General features: G+C 31.3%; 1 protein-coding gene across 9 annotated transcripts in view; it reads left to right on the top strand.

Moving 5' to 3' along the window:
* Window positions 1–21,103, top strand: part of knockout (Stork-head domain-containing protein knockout) — a 234,907-nt gene that overhangs the window by 160,570 nt on the left and 53,234 nt on the right. The window contains exon 1 of one of the 9 annotated variants that reach the window (XM_076413508.1): window positions 570–596. The exons of the other annotated variants lie outside the window; for them this stretch is intronic. The gene's annotated coding sequence lies outside the window, so the exon portion shown is untranslated. Of the gene's footprint in view, window positions 1–569; window positions 597–21,103 lie in introns of those variants that run through there. 9 annotated transcript variants of the gene reach the window in all.

Genomic DNA, 21,103 nt, shown 5'->3' with positions numbered 1-21,103 from the left:
ATCTTGCTTAATTAATTTCTGTGGTTGCCGAGTACAGTGACAACCCGGATTATTTGAGGGATTAATTTAAGGGAATTCACTGGCAATTATGTATTACATTTTGCCGATAATTGATGAAGTGAGTCTTGCTTTTTCCGTATTCGGATCTTAAAAAGTGAGAAATTGATATATGTTTCTCGTTTTTTTTCTGTGTACACAACTCTCCATTGATTTTAACTGATAATTACTGTTATCTATAATATTATCATTTGTTATGCTTTAATCACAATAAATTGTGTACTACAGAAAAAAAAGACCTTTACTATGTCTATGAAGACTTTGAACTTTCATTGTTGACCTTAAAATGTCGGACAGGTGAATTTTAATTCAATTATTGAAGTATTTTACAAGAAATTCATGGATGTTGTCCAAACCAAATTACTCTTTGAGGAATTATCGCAACATTATATGATATTATTTGAGAATTAATAACAATATTATCTTGCTTAATTAATTTCTGTGGTTGCCGAGTACAGTGACAACCCGGATTATCTGAGGGATTAATTTAAGGGAATTTACTGGCAATTATGTATTACATTTTGCCGATAATTGATGAAGTGAGTCTTGGTTTTTCCGTATTCGGATCTTAAAAAGCGAGAAATTGATATTTGTTTCTCGTTTTTTTTTCTGTGTACACAATTCTCCATTGATTTTAACTGATAATTACAGTTATCTATAATATTATCAATTGTTATGCGTTAATCATAGTAAATTATATACTACAGAAAAAATAGACCTTTACTATGTCTATGAAGACTTTGAACTTTCATTGTTGACCTTAAAATGTCGGACAGGTGAATTTAAAATTAATTATTGATGTATTTTACAAGAAATTCATGGATGTTGTCCAAACCAAATTACTCTTTGAGAAATTGCTGTAGCATTATATGATATTATTTGAGAATTAATAACAGTAATACCTTGCTTAATTAATTTCTGTGGTTGCCGAGTACAGTGACAACCCGGATTATTTGAGGGATTAATTTAAGGGAATTCTCTGGCAATTATGTATTACATTTTGCCGATACTTGATGAAGTGAGTATTGCTTTTTCCGTATTCGGATCTTAAAAAGTGAGAAATTGATATTTGTTTCTCGTTTTTTTTTCTGTGTACACAATTTTTCATTGATTTTAACTGATAATTACAGTTATTTATAATATTATCAATTGTTATGTCTTAATCACAGTAAATTGTATACTACAGAAAAAACAAAACCTTTACTATGTCTATGAAGACTTTGAACCTTCATTGTTGACCTTAAAATGTCGGACAGGTGAATTTAAATTTAATTGTTGGAGAATTTAACAAGAAAATCATAGATATCGTCCAAATTAAATTACTATTTGAGAAACTGTTTCGGCATTATTTGATATTATTTGAGAAGTGATTACAGTAATGTTCTATTCCATTGCTATAAAGTATTTATTTTTGGTTTCCGTTTTATGTATTGAATCATTATTATTATTAATATGTACACATGTGGATTTCACGTAGTTACTTGCCTTTAATAATTGGTTCTAGAGTCATTACATATGTCAACACAGCAATAAACTTGAGCTTAACATTGAATACCAAGCTAAAGTGGAAATTACTCGTTAGAAAGAAAGGAGGAGATCTTTGAGAAGGCTCAAAAAGTTACTGGTATCTTCGACGATATTCCGAATTGTCATCTCAAAACAAACTGTTGTTTTATGATTATTGACCTATTCTGCAACATGAGGTTACGCGTAGATATCCATTATCAATATGATTCAAACTTATAAAAACAACCCTTTTTTCATAATTATGAATGCCCCTCATATTAGAGATGAAGGCATCAACAAAAACCTAATAATACCAAGGCCTAACGAAGAATTTAAACGATCCAACAACAAATGTGTCCTCCAAAAAAAGAAGTTGACAACAGCCAGTGCCAGATTATTAGGAAATAACGCATTTGTTCAGGACACCATATCCTGGGCGGTACCAGAAATGACACCAAAGAAATATATATTTGCTAGCACGCGAAAGGACACTAGTTAATTTATGGATAGGGGGGCCCACATGCGTAATCGGGAACTGATAACAGTAGACACTTGAAACTATTTGAATTAATATAGCTGAGCTATATGTTAAAACTGTATCCTGTATAAAAATTGCATAATCAAATTCTAATTAAATTTGGAAATCCTATATCTGCACATATTACTAGAAAAATTGCTAAAAATTATTATGTATGTATAAATAAATCGAAATTTAAAGCCTTTTCACAATATACTATATAGAAATTTCATTTTTGTTTAAATCTTGTACCTAATATTTTTATCTATGTCGTCTCTATCCATCGACTGGATATTCCACACCACCTGATGTTATAAGTCATTTTGCAGACATTTTTGGTCTATGTAAATGTTTTAAAACCATTGGATTACTTTTATGGAAATATATTATGTCATGTTGTTTATGTTATGTTATGAAATTATCATGTCTGTCCAATCTAATCAAATTGAAAAGGCTTGAAGCATTTTTGTTGTTGTTCTGAATTCGCCAACCCCTTTTTAGTTTGTTCAGTATGGTACCTGATGTCCAGTTCGTTATTCAGTTGTTGGTTTATTATTACTCCAAGATACTTACCATTCTATTCTTGTTTTGGCTTTCGGTGTAAATCAACTCAAACCTAAGAAAACATTTTGTATAATATGATATTCTATGAGATTATGATTTTTAGGTCAAATCTCACATTTTGAAGATACTTATTGATCCGTGTAGATGCTTTAAGGGTACTAGAATCATTTTTATGAGAATATGTCAATGTTTGGAGTTACTTGTACCCTCTTGTACGGGACAATAATCTTCTAAAACCATTTAGAACAGTAATTCGAACAAGTATTGTTAAAAGAAACCGACATATAACCCACTCTATATTAGAGTTTTATTCAATCCCGAATATGCCCGAATAAAAACCTTGAATGTTATCATATCCATTTATATAATTTAAAAGCAATAAAGCTATCCAAACTGTATGTACAGTGCGTCGAATAATTCTATCGAAAATATATATTGATTCCACATAAGGCGTATGAACGGTAAATTTGCAGTTACATAAAAATGTGTTAGTAGCTTAGTCTGATTTATTATCATCGGTATCAGAGCTAATAATTATCGTGTCGCGTGTTATTACGAATATTTCGGACATCCTGTACTGACCCGACCGTAGTTTTGAACGATTTGCATGTAGCCCAGATCGGTTGCCTAAATGGTATAATCAGTACACGTGACGGTATTTAGTAAAATTAATTAGTTAAATTAATTGGCACATGTCGGGTTTCGTGCGGGCCGCCAGTCAAAAAGTCGTTACCTCACATCTCGATTTGGCGACCTTCAATTTTGCATGGATGTCGTGCAAACAGCACCAATAAAAATAAACTAATAAAATCATTTATTTTTTAAATTGCTATTTACGCAATTGATTTGTATCATTCCATTCGAACGTGTTGAAGCAATAGAAAAGAGTATTACATATTTAGTTATAATTACAAGTTTAATAAACCTTTAATTTACATTAAAAATACACTTTTATTTTATGGACAGAAGTGGCAACAACTTGTTGAACTGTATTACAAAACCGCACTGGTTAAATATAGTCTAATATAAACCAAGCATAGATATGTCTTTTTCCCTATGGAAGGAATTGTTCTTTCGATTGCTCAGTCTTCATAGCCGGAACCGTATCAGTCGCATGATACTATAACAATTTCCCCCTAAAAAGCGACCAAAGAGATGTGAGTGGTCGTTTTTCCGTCTGGATAACTGTAATAAATTTAATTTTGAGTAACGCCTGTACCTTCATCCGCCAGTTTGTTTTGAATCATCTTCGAAATGTCACTGTTTATAACCAAATTTTCATGGTATCACTGTATGGAATGGTTTTTCAAGTTTTGGTGGCTCCAGATTCCAATAATGGTGGCCGTTCACCCTGAAGATTGTTATAAGGAACTTCAGTTCGACTTTAATGGCCTTATACACTGAATGTTAATGCTTGATCAAATTCTTGGAGAATTTAACAAGAAAATCATAGATATCGTCCAAATTAAATTACTACTTGAGAAACTATATCGGCATTATTTGATATTATTTGAGAATTGATTACAATATTGTTCTATTCCATTGCTATAAAGTATTCATTTTTGGTTTCCGTTTTATGTATTGAATCATTATTCTCAATCAATAGAAAAGAGTATTACATATTTAGTTATAATTACAAGTTTAAGAAACCTTTAATTTACTTTAAAAATACACTTTTATTTTATGGACAGAAGTGGCAACAACTTGTTGAACTGTATTACAAAACCGCACTGGTTAAATATAGTCTAATATAAACCAAGCATAGATATGTCTTTTTCCCTATGGAACGATTTGTTCTTTCGATTGCTCAGTCTTCGTAGCCGGAACCGTATCAGTCGCATGATACTATAACAACGTCCCCCTAAAAAAGCGACCAAAGAGATGTGTGTGGTCATTTTTCCATCTGGATAACTGTAATAAATTTAATTTTAAGTAACGCCTGTACCTTCATCCGCCAGTTTGTTTTCAATCATCTTCGAAATGTCACTGTTTATAACCAAATTTTCATGGTATCACTGTATGGAATAGTTTTTCAAGTTTTGGTGGCTCCAGATTCCAATAATGGTGGCCGTTCACCCTGAAGATTGTTCTAAGGAACTTCAGTTCGACTTTGATGGCCTTATACACTGAATGTTAATGCTTGATCTAGGAATCAACAGTCCAGGGATGTTTCCGAGTTAGAACAGTTCATGACTAGTTGTCTTTAAGCACTGTAAATATACCTTTTGTGATCTTACAGGTTCAACTGTAATTCTTTTTCAGGAAACTCTACTTAACTACATCTAAGAATGCTTCGAGCAACTGTAGAATGACTACCAATACAACGCTAACCTGTCTTTTTTCTTAATAATCAATTTGATTCGGTCTAATTGAATGAATTCAAAAGAGAACAATCTCGTAATCTCTCCGAATTACTACTGACTGCGCCAGCTATAAAATGTGTGAAAATCACATATAACATTTATAAGAATTACAACTGATATGGTGGAACAAATTCAAAAATATACTGCTATAAGTTTAGAATATCCATAAAACTTAGATATGTTTGATGCCGTTAGAAATGCAATGCTTAATAACCTAGTAATTACCAGCAGATTTAAGAGGATATAAAACGCTTATTACATATCGTGCAATTAAAACTAAGTAATATTACAAGCAATTAAGAATATATCAAATTAAATTACAACACTTTCAAATATTTTTCGTGACGTACAATAGTAAAATGACGGGTTTTGAAATTTTATATATATACTAGTACATAATAATGTGGTAGATTCACATATTATAATTGACGTATGTACATATAAACTAATAATATTCCGACGTAGATGATTAGAAACATTTTACAGCTAATTGTATCCATAACACTATCGACCTAGATACAGTATATCATAAAACATCACTATATGAGTTTTCAAAGGTCATCTTTGGTCTAATCCGTATACTTAAGTTATACGAGGCATGTTTAGATACTTACGAAATTTTTTATTGTTTAGAGAAAAAATCATCGACATTAATGTGCATTAAGTCATCTACACCATCAACATAAAAAAATTAAATTCCCATGACACTTTGTCAAATATTCTTAGGGATAACTTAAAACTCTTTCAGTAATTTATTTTTAATATTACTTCGGTTTAAGGAATATTCTTGAATTTTTTTAGATAACACGATGCCATGTCTGGTAAATATAGATGCCGGAGTTTTTGAGCTTTAGCGATACATTTTTCACAATAAACTAATCTTCGAACCATGAAGTGTGCCCATCATCAGCAAGGCCTTTAATTCGAATTTGGGAAATTTTCAAAAATACGTCTAAGTCCTAAGTGTTTTTGCAATTCCAGTGCCTTAGTCATAATTTTAGAAATGTTAAATAAGCTGTTACTGGAAAATATTTAGCCAAATTGGTTAATTATTAATTTTTATAACAAAGTTAGTGTCTATATATGGTTGGGCACAACTAAAAACATAAGGAGTAATAAGATATTGTTGGGATTGAACCTACGGCTTCACGTAAATGTTGAAGTCATGTTAGCATTACTGTCCGGCTTGACCAATTCGAAACCATCAGGAAAAACTTAATGTAGAAGGTATTTGAACCCGTGACTATCACAACACTATGTTAGGAATTCTGTTCTTGACCATTGACAATAACTATAAAGTCAAAATTGCTAAACCATATTAAGTAAATCAATATGGAATTATTTATAAAGTATTCATGATGATATTTATATTTTAGTGTATATACTTAAAAAAATAATTTTATTATTCTTCGTGAGTCCACAATCTGCCCTATTGGCAATAAGTATTTCTTATGTCTATATTATATATACATGGCATGTATAAAATCACTTCATTAAGCAATCTTCTGTATAAAACATTATCTTAATTAATTAGTCTTATTCTGAAGCTTATTCTAAAGTCCACATATGTCCAGTAGTCAGATCAGCTGGTGCTAAACGATTTAGTCTACGCACTTCACTATCCCGTCGCATATTTAGCTGATTAGCGAGTACATTGGGATGCACTGATGCTTTTTCGAAGTACTTCACACAAACACGTCGAATTACACTCGTTATAGGTTCTAGAGGAATATCGCGTTGTATCACTTTATTTGAAATATAGTACGGATCATCAACAATGGCACACAACACCTTATTTTGGAACCGTTGAATGATTGATATATTAGATTTGCTAGCGGTACCCCATAGTTGGATTCCATATGCCCAAATGGGCTTGAGTATAGACTCATACAGCAGTGCATTGTTATCTAATGATAACTTGAATTTGCGCCTGATGAGCCAATACATTTGATATAATTTTAGTCCCAGTTGTTTCTGTTTAGAGAGTATGTGCTTCTTCCAGGTTAAGCGTCGATCTAAGTGCATACCAAGATATTTAACATGCTCTGCTTGGGGTAGTTGACGATGATAGATATTCACTGGTGGACATGTTCTTCTACGCAGAGTGAACATTATATGCGTGGATTTTGTTTCATTGGCTTTAATGCGCCATAATTGTATTTGCTCCAGGTGGGTTTGTAGGTTTATTGATGCTGTGACTGGATCTTCATGGGATGCTAAAATATTTACATTTTAGTGTATATATTTAAATAAAACTCAAATTATAAAATATAATTTTGCATGCTTTGCTTTGTAAGCTAAAATTAACTTGACCACTAACTGCGAATAAACTTTTGCCTATCCTGTGCCATCATTAATATTCGTATGAGGCTTATTCTCGCAACCATATCAATATTATTAAAATGCACCTGGCTAGTGCAAAATCTATATGTGACTTTGTCATAAATTCAAGTCATAATGTATGTATTCTTACTGGCGAATATATTTATAGTTTGTAAAAATTAATATTGCATATAGAGGATTTTTTTTGACGCTACATTAAACCGATAGTTTTTCTAACAAAACTGACTCTAGTAGAAAGTGATTTAACTCATAGTTCCTGTAGTCATGGAGAACTGATTCTCTTTTATTTGTCGCCAAGTTGTAAAAAACTGTTCACACGCTTTCGCTGGTCCCATGTAGATTTATATATTCAAGAGTACGACCTAAGTTTTCTTATAATTAATTGGTTACTAAATACTGAGGGAATATAGTATATTTTACGTGGGTAATAAACATGAGAATGAATTCAATTGTTTGACTGCATATATAATATATCTAACATTTGGTATGATACAATATGATATCATGGTTAATAATTTAATAAAATATTTATAAAAAATAAATTGAACCGACTTCAAAAAATAAATGAGGAACTAACTACAAACTAAAAAATAAGCAAACTTAACTAGATTTTTAACACAAAAAACGACATTTTAAAATAAAATATGTCCATAATAACATTTATAGCAAAACAAAAACCTTAACCTGTCTACTACACGTATTTTATATTCTAAAACTAGCGACCCGCCCCGGCTTCGCACGGGTGCAATGCTGATACTAAATTAAATACACTACAGAAAAAATATGAACGTTGTATATAAAAACATAGCGGCCCGCTCCGACTTTGCACGGGCATAAAATATATATGCCTATGTCACTCAATGAAAACATGATTAAAATCGATCCAGTATTTTTGGTTCATTCATTACTGCCCTTGGCCTGCACGCATTAAATTTGGAGTAAAACAATTCCTCTTCCCCTATACTTACTATGAAGATTTCCTGCTATCTTTGGAATATCTAAATTCATACAATTTTTATTACATTACACATTTTTAAACGCAAATTTTAAATTTGTAATATCTCCGAAAATATTTGTTTAATTTACATGCTGTAAGGAACCATATTGATCTATATTAATTGCACACTGTATTTAAGGTACTTAATTCGATAAGGATTAATGCCGTATTGCTTAAAATAGCTTCGTAAATAAGCCATTTTCTCACGTAAAAAGTCTCACAATAAAAATGGTTAATGTGGGTTATCTCTAAAAGATAAACATATACCATCGCCGACTTTTTTGTAGACCTTTTTATGGTGTACAATACTGTAGTACATTAATTTGATCTAACTCGTAGGGTTAGGCAGCGTTTTTGCTAATTGCTAAATAAGCCTAAAAAAATAGGTTAATTTACGACATCACGTTAGAAACCTCTAAAATTAGCAATGTTGCCTTAGTATATTTTGCATGTATTATACATATAAACCTTCCTCTTGAATCACTCTATCTATTGAAAAAAACCGCATCAAAATCCGTTATGTAGTTTTAAAGATTTAAGCGCACATAGGGATATAGGGACAGAAAAGGCGACTTTGTTTTATACTATGTAGTGATAAAGCTTTGAAGTCGGTGGCGAACAACAAATCAGACCTGGTTTGTTGGTAATTTAATTTTAGGAAAACAATCGAACCCATACAGTTATAATAATTTAGATTTGTTTTGTTGGTAATTTAATTTTTTGTATGTGTCACAAAATTATATTATTATCAGCGTATTGTTTAACCAGAAATAACTAACTAAATTAGAAAATCAAAAAGGTATTCTCCACGCCGGGGAGCGAATCCACAACATCCAATTACGTCATAAAGGCAACCGGCATTAATATTTCCACGAGGTAGAGTATACTATAGAATATAATACAGATAGTGCTAGAAACAAACTGAATGGTTTTTTCGATTTTCCATGACATTAACTCAGCAATAACATTATATACAACTATCTGATTATTTCAGTAGATAAAAAATATGTGAAAACTTCGTGCCGATGAAATTTGAGGGTGACCCTCGATATCCCCCCTTCCCCCAACAGATCCTGACTTGGTTCCAATGGGACCACCTCGGAAATATATATATATATATATATATATATATATATATATATATATATATATGTATATATATATATATATATATATATATATATATATATATATATATATATATATATAGATAGATAAATATAAATATATAGATATATGTATATATATATATATATATATATATATATATATATATATATATATATATATATATATATATATAGGCTAGTTGAGACTCAAAATATTACAAGTAGACGTATTATGACCAAAGAATCGCCAGTTAACAACAGGGATATGTTGATTTGTTATATTTGTGAAAATCACGTGGACAGACTTGACGTTATTCAAATTGATTTGCTTTTGCTTGTCGAAACTATTCCTTGCAATTTTGTTTACTGACGCTTACAAATTCCTGCTTTTTATAATCTTTGCTTCTGGGATACACTGCAATATTCATTCTAAATCACTAACATCATATAAACAATCTGTGCTACATGAAGCAAGTCGAAGAAATAATCTCTTCATGGGATTTTTCAATTATATATGGGATTCTATAAGCCTTGTCTATAGTCGAACGATATCAAATTAATGTACTGGGATTATGTTGATATCTTCTGTAGCTTTTCATATTTAGGCGTTACTATAGCTATCCTCTATTAAGCATTAATCGATTAAATCGATAATACGACTGACATACGTAGAAACTACTTTAAAATTTCTCTCGTATTCAAGTCCAAAAATCTTCTTTGAGTTAATGTTTGTCCTTCATTGTCGTTGCAAATATGTTTTCAATGTATTTTGAAGTATTGGGTGGTACATAAATAAACAGATGAACATATCTACATCTAAACTACACCTACTGCTCAACAAGGGCTTCGAACCACAGTCATGTCGAGAATAATATCGTAAATATAATGTATTCTTTAATTTCTATTAACCGAAAGCGATAACGACAAAAAAGAATACATTTTAATGGACGTTTTCATGAATATTTGTGATGCTCACCGTTTTTTTTTGCGCGAGAATTTTCTCTTATTAATTCTGACAAATATCCGAGTACTTAACAATTACTGAAAGAAAGCGAATTGTAATTATGGTAATTTGAAATCCGTTAGGGAGTGTAGTGTAGTGTCAAAATAATTGTTCGAACTTTTTTAAGATTAGGAGAAATTACGTTCTATGTTCAGAACCATAACTCGTCATGTACGTGCGGCTGGAGCCAACCAAATATAGACGTTCCGACCAGCACTCACACGGTAGCATTGATACAGATAATTTCATGATTTCTCTTTAATGTCAATTCTTTTTGCGGTCGTATCCTTTCGATGCAAATATTCCTGCATTATTTAGACGAGACCGATGACTTAATTAGTATTGCTATGACACGGTCTGAATTCGACGTCGAAGGTGAAACTCGACGGTAATTACGCGTTGAATGAAGATTTTCGATAGGATGATCATTAAACAATCGCAAAGCGTTGACCGTTTTAAATAAACGCGAAAGTAAAGTCCCGAATTCCGGAAATCCTAATGTTTATTTGGTGTGGTTTGGTTAAGTAGTTCTGCTTCGTGATTATTTACGTTAATCTTGATGGAAATAGGAGTAAGTAATCTTTATTTACGATATGGGAGCGTCAAAAGGCTTTCGCAATCGGGCATTGATTACTTTTAGCTTATTTAATGATGGGTTGCAATGAGCTTTAAATCTAATATCAGTCAGATATGTTTTCATAATTATGGTTTCAAGGATTAAACCCAATTAGTATCGGAGTAAAAGCTCGGCTAGCTAAGAAATGTTTTTCCTTATACGTAGCTATTTACATTATTGTGACTAGAGGTAATAAATTAAAAAAACAATATTACGAAACTATTCTGGACTTATTTCATTAGAAATATGCTGTTTTTTTAAAATTATATTTTAGGATATCACTTAAAGTCATCCGAGAAAATATATAAGTTATAAGCGTCCTTACTACTGCGCTACTAGACAGGAAATATTACTCCAAAATATTACCAAACTATGTTGGACTTATTTCATTAAAAATATGCTGTTTTTCTTTTAATTATATTTTAGGATATCACTTAAGGTCATCCGAGAAAATATATAAGTTGCAACCATCTTAACTACTGCGCTACTAGGCAGGAAATATTACTCCAAAATATTACCAAACTATGTTGGACTTATTTCATTAAAAATATGCTGTTTTTCTTTTAATTATATTTTAGGATATCACTTAAGGTCATCCGAGAAAATATATAAGTTGCAACCATCTTAACTACTGCGCTACTAGACAGGATATATTACTCTAAAACATTACCAAACTGTGTTAGACTTATTTCATTAAAAATATGCTGTTTTTCTTTTAATTATATTTTAGGATATCACTTAAGGTCATCCGAGAATATATATAAGTTATAACCATCTTAACTACTGCGCTACTAGACAGGAAATACTACTCTAAAACATTACCACACTATGTTGGACTTATTTCATTAAAAATATGCTGTTTTTCTTTTAATTATATTTTAGGATATCACTTAAGGTCATCCGAGAATATATATAAGTTATAACCATCTTAACTACTGCGCTACTAGACAGGAAATACTACTCTAAAACATTACCAAACTATGTTTACTTATTTCATTAAAAATATGCTGTTTTTCTTTTAATTATATTTTAGGATATCACTTAAAGTCATCTGAGAAAATATATAAGTTGCAACCATCTTAACTACTGCGGTAGTAGACAAGAAACATTACTCAATATTTGTAGAATATAGCGTGAGGTATTTAAGCGTTTGTTATATGTGTATGTGTTGAGAGTCTAGTTACCGAACAACTCAAATTGTTTGTTGTAATTAAGACATCTCCAAAATATGCATACTAGACTTAGCAAAAGCTCCCTTAGATGATTTATGTGTGCTGGTTTGGTGTAGAATAAATCTTCTCTAAGGACCAAAAGCGTATGTAATGTTAGATGTGTGTTGAACCAATTAATGCACATTAATGTCTGAATCTACCTGGATACGACCTATATAGCTCACTTCTTATTGTTTACACTCGTTATCTGTTAAAACAAAGTGCGAAAAATTGGTCAAAACTATCCAGTTCAAAGTCCATTTTAAAATATGTTTTAGGAACAAAAATTAAAATAAAATCCATTTCAAAACATTTGTGTATTTCTCCTCAGTATATCGATATTCAATTTTGAGATCTTACTGATTATTACGTGTGATTATTACTATCGTTTAGTTGATGATTTTTGCTAATTGAGCAGATATTTTGTATGTATTAATACTTGTTAATTAATTTTGTTCTTATTAATTGTAATTGTTTATTTTATTTCTATGTTATACTTTTCGTAATAATTTCGAGCATTTCAATTAAATGAGAATAAGATTTTGTTAAATGTTAATAAATGAATATTAATAAAAATGTTATTCAATCAGTACGTAAATATATGAGTATTATTAATATTAATGATCATTAATCTAATAAGTAACGCCATAATGTCATATTTATAAAAAATTTAGGAATTTTAATAGAATGACTAGTTTTCTAATAGACATATTTTTAATATAGATGATAGATCTAAATAAGTAGATCTACCAAAAAATTAGTAGATATGGCAACGTTGCTGGAAAAACAGTTTAATACGTGTACCTCATCTAACTCTGACAACGATTGATCCGTTTAAACCACAATTAATGTGGACTTTCGTCTACCTTGCATTTCATCCGATACTATTTGGGAAATAAAAAACCTACTGGTAGGGTACGTGTTCTAACTAATTCGTAGCTGTTCGTGTTTTTTCGATGCTGTTTTTTTTTTGTCGAACACTTTCGTCCGATGATCGACATCCATTGATAAAAGTAAAAGTACAATCGAGGAAACGTTGATGGGAATCTGACGGCTGTAATGACTTTTTATTTAGGAATTACGAAGGAAACTTGTTTTGTAGAAAACGAAGAAATTATTTATATAATAGTGAAGACATAAATAATAGTACAAGGCTTGTTGTTATATTGTGAATTTTTTTTTTTGAAAATATGTTCGTTCTCGTGTCTTGTGCAAAGACGGGAAAAAAGTTAGAGTATGCTAGATCTGGATAATACGGTTGATTTTCGGTGGATACGGCAAATTCCGACTTGCCAACTGGCGTATTCCCTTCAGTAATGATAACAGAGTTGAAAAACAATAAGTAAAACTCTTTATATCCTAAAACCGATGTATTAACAAAATATATTATAATAGAGACTAAATTGTGAGTGTCTAGCGTCAATATACGAGGAGGAGGATCAAATATAAATGGTAAATTTGTAAAATAAATGTATCGATCAATCAAAAACCTCCTCTTCTTGTCGAAATCGATTCAGATATGATTTAGTATGATATTAAGATACGAATCTCCGACCTGACGTGTTTTTGATTTTCGGTCAACAACCTTGGAACCCAGCGAGTACTAAATATGTAGTAGGTTCTCAGGTAGCTAAAAACTTCTATTTATAATTTGTTAATCGACAATTACTAACTAAAGTAAAGTATATTAGAAAGATATACTAGCAGTATAATTACTATTAATTATAACGGTATAGGAACAGCATCATTCCAACTAAGTTTCACGTCTAGTATATCACACTGAATGAATGAAATTGGTGCTAAGGCGTTAACTTCCTGTACGATTTTTTATACACCTCAATATGAGTAGGGTCAGTTTCCTAAACTGTCATAATTGCAAAAAAGTGATTGAGTAAATATACGATATTAATGATTGATTGATGAACGGTAGAATGCAATACCAAATATATTATCTCCATGCTAACGAAAACAATTAGCCGTATTAATTTTGATCCTTTTTTTTTTCTATAACAGGAAACAGTTTAAAAGCATTTCTATATTATACCGAGTTCGAACTAGTTTATTATTAATTTTATAATTAGAATCGATTATGGTTTTAATGACAGTTGAGAAATATCTGACAGCGTAGGAGATGGAAAACCCCGAAGACTAACCAATTACCTATGTAAATGTATATAAGTTGGTTTTCACGATAACGTTCTAGTGCATTTTGTTGTACGAAATGTTATTTGTTGGTCCAAATTACTATTGGAAAATAATATGCGTACTTTTAAATATGTTTTTTAATTCCAGGTATAAATTCTGGTTGAATTTTCTGGATTATACATCAAAAATCAAAAGATGTTCAGCCAGTAGACCTCTATATCATTTGTATTAATTGCAACATACATTTGTTGTGAACCTATGAACTCACACGTTGAATTAAATAGAAGAAAAATTTTTATTGACTGAAGAACTCACTGTTATATTGGATATTAGAAGTTTAAGCTAAGTCCCCGGCCTGACACATAGATGGCGCTACTAGAATTAAATCCATATGTTTTTTAGTTAGCACTAACCCTCAAAATATGCGTGTATAAATTTAAGAGCTGTCGGATCGTTAGTTTGTGAATTATGGCATTTTGACTGAAGCAACTTTTGTTATTGTGAAAAAAATAGATATAAATATTGCATTTTGAAGGGAAAAAATAAAGTTTCAAAAGGATTGGTATGCTAAGTTTAGACGTGGTGAAATGAGCACCGAATGGTGAACGCGGTGCTCGCCCAAAAGAGGTTGTTACCAACGAAAACATTTAAAAAATCCACAAAATGATTTTGAATGAACGTTAATTGAAATTGAATGAAATAGCAGACACTCTAAAGATATCAACTGAACGTGTATATCATATCATTCACGAATATTTTGATATGTGAAAGCTTATGCAAAGTGGGTGCCGCGCGAGCTCACTTTTGACCAAAATGAACGAATTTTGACTTGATGATTCGGAGCAGTGTTTGAAGATGATCAAGCGTAATAAACCCGAGTCTTTGCATCGATATGTGACAATGGATGAAACATGGCCCCATCATTTCACTCCGAAATATAATCGACAGTCATCGAGTGGACTGCACACGATGAATCTGCTCTAAAACGTGGGATAATGTTATGGCGTCTGTATTTTGGGATGCATGTAATTATATGATGTATTCATTGACTACCTTAAAAAAAGGACCAACAACACCGACTATTACATGGCCTTATTGGACCATTTCAAGGACAAAATCTCCGAAAAACGGCTACATTTTAAGAAAAAGAAAGTGCTGCTTCACCAATACAATGCACCATGTCACAAGTCAGTGAAAACGATGGTAAAAATCCATGAGTTGGGTTCAGAATTGTTTCCTCATTCACCGTATTCTCCAGATCTGGCTCCCCAGTGACTATTTCCTGTTCACAGATCTCAAAAGAAAGAAATGTTCGTCGAATGAAGAGGTGATCGCCGAAACTGAGGCCTATCTTGAAGCAAAGGACAAGTCATACTACAAAAATGGTGTCGAAAAGTTGGATAGTCGCTATAATCAGTGTATCACCCTTGAAGGGAATTATGTTGAATAAAAAAACTAACTTTGCGAAAAAAATGTGTTTTACTATGGTAGGCATTTCACGGGGACATTTCAATTGATGTGTTATGTTATCAAAATTTCTGTTAGCATTTAAAGACAGATTTGTGAAGAAACAAGCCGATATATGTTATTAAACTACAATATTATCCGTTAAGTTCTGTTTTGATAAAATATAACTAAAACTACAAAACTAAATTCAATTTTCATTATCACGCAAGCAACAGGTGTATAGCGCTGGAGCGTATATAGTAGCTCATGTTAATTACTATCTCAAATAGTCAACCGTCATCAATAAATCAAACATCGTACATTGTCTTATTAAATTGTCATCTCTATTTAAATTCGAATGATGTAATACGCAACGATGAATTGAAATTTTTGCATGAGATTTCAACGATGACCTACGCGTTTCAAGATATATTACTTCAATCAATACATAATGGGCTTTTATGTAAATATAAACAAGTTGTGGTACAAGTGAATATGTCATTAATAAATTTGTAATGATTTAATTTATAGAATATCATCGACGATATATAGATTACTAGATAATTGAAATTAGTATTGCTCGAAAAACATGTAAAAAATTGCAAATTACAGATGATGAATCAACGACATGTTGATCACATGAAACAAATGAATCATTGTTTAGAATTTTTTCCTACAAATAGCCGTTCGGAACTTGGGTTGATTTTGCTATCACACACTGTTATATTCCAAAATGATAATGCCAAAATGCAGAAAGATGTGGTCTTGGTTTGAGTTTCATGAGAATATCATCAAACATCTATTTCGCAATAGATATATATATTTATATGTATGTATATATATATATATATATATATATATATATATATATATATATATATATATATATATATATTTATATGTATGTATATATATATCTATATATATATATATATATATATATATATATATATATATATATATATATATATATTTATATGTATGTATATATATATATCTATATATATATATATATATATAGATATATATACATATATATATATATATATATATATATATATATATATATATATATATATATATATATATATATATAGATATATATATATATATATATATATATATATATATATATATATATATATATATATATATATATATATATATATATATATATATATATATTTATATGTATGTATATATATCTATATATATATATATATATATATATATATATATATATATATATATATATATATATATATATATATTATATGTATGTATATATATCTATATATATATATATATATATATATATATATATATTTATATGTATGTATATATATATCTATATACTAGCTGACCCGACAGACTTCGTCCTGTCAAAAAGATTTGTAATGTGGCAGTTTTTGTGCCTACGTATTTTAAAAAATTCTCCTGAACAGAACCATCACCCTGGTGATAGGGCGTTGTGAATAAAAAATAATTAAATAAAACATATATAAGGATTGAAAAGTAAGTAATCGCTTTATTGTTAATCATGTGAATCATAATTATTATTATTATTATCATTATATTGCTTTGTGGTATACGATGTTTTTTGTTTGATTACCTGGCGCATAGATAAACAAATCTGACGGTTTTCCAACACGGGAACAGGCAACATACAATTGACCATGTGAGAAACATGGGTTTTCTAGATTAATACCACAAACACTTAATGATTGCCCCTGGGACTTGTTTATAGTCATAGCAAAAGCAAGCCGTCAACATGTCTATAGGAAATTTGCCATTACCAATGTCAATGAGTTGTTTAGAGAATATGTTTCCAGATTGGTCATTTTGCAACTCGACACGCATATTCTTGCTTAAATGAAGTACTTTAACATGTTTCCACAAATTGGAGGACTTTAGACATGCATTGAGTTCATCAGCTGGCGTTGATCGTGGAATCACTGGCAATGTTTGACGAAAATCTCCTGCTAATAAAATCATTGCACCACCAAATCGGTTATTATTGCTACGTAGATCTTTTAAGGTTCTGTCTAAAGCCTCCAAAGATTTTTTATGTGCCATCGTGCATTCATCCCAAACAATCAATTTACATTGCTGCAAAACCTTTGCCATTGCAGAGTTCTTCGAAACGTTGCAGGTTGGAGTTTCATTGCTTTGCATATTTAATGGCAATTTTAGTGCTGAATGGGCTGTTCGACCACCTTCAAGCAAAGTTGCTGCGATTCCCGACGAAGCGAGTGCAAGTGCAATTTTATTTTGTGAGCGAATTGTTGCTAATATTAATGAAATAAAAAAAGTTATTCCTGTACCACCAGGTGCATCTAAGAAATAAATCCCTCCAGTTTCATCATTTGTTACTTTCATAAGAGTTTCAAATACATACTTCTGTTGTTCATTTAACAGTGGAAGATTTGTTTGAATTTATTCTTTCAAAGCGTTGAGATCATACAGTCTTTCTCGATGCAACTCTTGGTTAAAAGCGTCATGCATTGGACGATTGGGCGCGGTCAGGCCTAATTGAATTAATAGTTTGTTTGACATTATCAAGCACATGTCCTCAATTGAAATCAATGCTTCATTGTAAATTTCTTCACTGATTTGTATATTTGGATTTCCCATTCTATTCCGTATTTGATACAAAATATCATCACACATATAATCTTTGTACTTCATCCACAAATCAATTGGGTTTGATGGGAAGGATGTAGATATGATTATAGAAAACAATGTTCGTATTTGATGAGTGTGTGATGATATTACAGCATCATTGAGAGTTTGATCCCAATGAGCGTCATTTTCAAGCAATTGCAAACGTTGACAGGCTTCTCTGTAGGATCCACACAATTCACCATCAACAGTTCGTAACTGTTGGAATGATGTTGGGCCACGTACATTGACTAATAGCAGTCGTAAATAAAAACATTCATCATTGCTTGGATGTACTGAATAAATCCGGCCAATCGCATCGGTGGAATATACATCTGTATATCCTGGAACTGGTTTTCCTTGTTTCCGTCGTATAAATCTCCTTGAGGATTGATTCCAGGTATAATATTTTGGCATTTCAGAATATAGCAATGTTTGTGCGAAATCATCGTTTTGGCATGTCTCAAAAAAACTGGTTAATGTAGTAGATGGTGGCTGAGCAGCTCTTTGTACTGCGTTCTGTGCTGTAAAATACACTCTTTGTCCATTTTCTAAATGCACAGCTAAGTGAACAACAGAAGGGTGTCTCTCGGGTGAATAGGAAAAGAAAATATTCGCCAAACTGCTTCATTACTACTGACATAGCGGCCCATTTGGTATTGGGTAACTTCATCATTAGAATTCCCTGCACCAATTCCAATCACAGCCATATCACTCCCTTTGGTTACATATTTGCAAATGTATTTAATCGATTTCACTGAATGGCAAGATTCAACGTTGATGTGTGCTTTGAATGTCTTTGATAAAATGGGTGAATATGGAACAATCCAACGATTATCTATTTCAATATCTTGTTAATTTAATTTGACAATTGTTGATTTTCCATTGTCTGCTGTCGATCTGCGACGATACAATGGATAACCGTCATTACCAGTAATTGTTTCCGATATTAATGTCCGTGGATATCGTTTTGAACATTTACCATCCATCATACACGGTGAATTTTGATTAAGAGTTCCACAGGGACCATGTATCATGTTTTTGATAACTACCTCATGCAATCCAGGATCTACTTGTACATTAGGGATTTCAGCTGATATCACTGCATCAACTTCATTTGGCCTTATCTTTTCAACCAACCAAATCAAAATGTGTGCATGTGGCAATCCTCGTTTCTGCCACTCCACAGAATACATCCAGCAGCGTGTCTCACCAAACACATTATGTTTTACGATGAAATTCATTAAAGATTTCAACTTTTGTCTAAAGACTCTGGCTGTAATATCATGACGATCAATGGATGATTTCCCAGGTAATAACTCCTGCTTAATTTCTATCCATTGCGGATTGCATGTAAATGTGATGAACAAATCTGCTGTACCATAATGACGAACATACGACATGGCATCTTGAGCATATTCGTGCATATGCCGAGGGCTTCCGATGTATGTTGCTGGAAGAATAGTCATCCGACCGACATTCTGTGCATTTCCATCAGTATTAATCGCATCTCGAAGGTGAATATACTCTTCAGATCGGAGTTTGGTTTGATTCAACCTGATGAATGTTAATCTCTCCGTTTCAATTTTAACATACATGTCATCAACATATTTGTGATATAATCGCCGACATTTCAATATGTGATTATCTGCATTTTCCCGAATCATTAGGCGGTATGAATAATAGTTCATTGAACTGACTTTTTTGTTGGTTTCAGAACCTGTAAACAGATTTTGTTTTAATAACATTCAAATATAAAATTAAAATACATAATATAGTGACTGAGATATTATCGCCATAGCTAAACTAATATTTTAGTTACCTGTAATGGGATTTATCATTTTTATTGATAAATCGTAGCCATCTTCCCCTTGCCAAAATATAATGGGATATTGCAGTGCATCATATGAGCGGTGTGTTTCCTTTATAGGTTGTAATTGAAAATTCCGACGATGTAAAACAATATCACGGGATTCCAAGTTTTCTCCAACTACAACGATAGCAACTTCATCAATAGTTGGTGCATTAAAACGTCTTGTATGTTGACCTGCAGGTGTTTTATCAGCTCTGATTACAATTTTGTGATTATCGGATGGCATCAGATCCAGGGCAGTTTTAAACAATATAATCAATTGATTGTGTTGATGAAATAAAGTTTGTAATTGTTCTACAATAGACCTTTTTACTAAATTGTTATGTGCACAACGCAGATCAATTTCTTGTGGTGAATTGCCCATAAAATAAATTTGCAGGAATTTGTTGTCGCTATCTGACACTGGTAACAGTGAACCTGCTCTGTGATATATTTGCCCTTGTATCTGTAAATAAAAAAAATATTATGGTGTGGTATAAATTAATGGATTGTCAATGATCAAACTTAAATAATATTTGATCTTAAAAAGTATATATTTAGTTTTAACTAATATCTATCAAATATAAAATATAATAAAAGTGTCACTGAAACTGAATCACCATATAATATGATGACTAAGTGATATATTTCGTAATTATTAAGAAATTGAAGATTAGTAACACATCTTAACTTTGGTGACAGAAAATTTTGTT

This window comes from Rhynchophorus ferrugineus, unplaced genomic scaffold (genome assembly GCF_030347505.1).
Source record: "Rhynchophorus ferrugineus isolate W39M unplaced genomic scaffold, kcgeb_rfMv2 rfM9, whole genome shotgun sequence".
NCBI lineage: Eukaryota > Metazoa > Arthropoda > Insecta > Coleoptera > Curculionidae > Rhynchophorus > Rhynchophorus ferrugineus.
The sequence above is the reverse complement of the archived record's forward strand: the minus strand, read 5'-3'. Positions and strand labels throughout refer to the sequence as shown.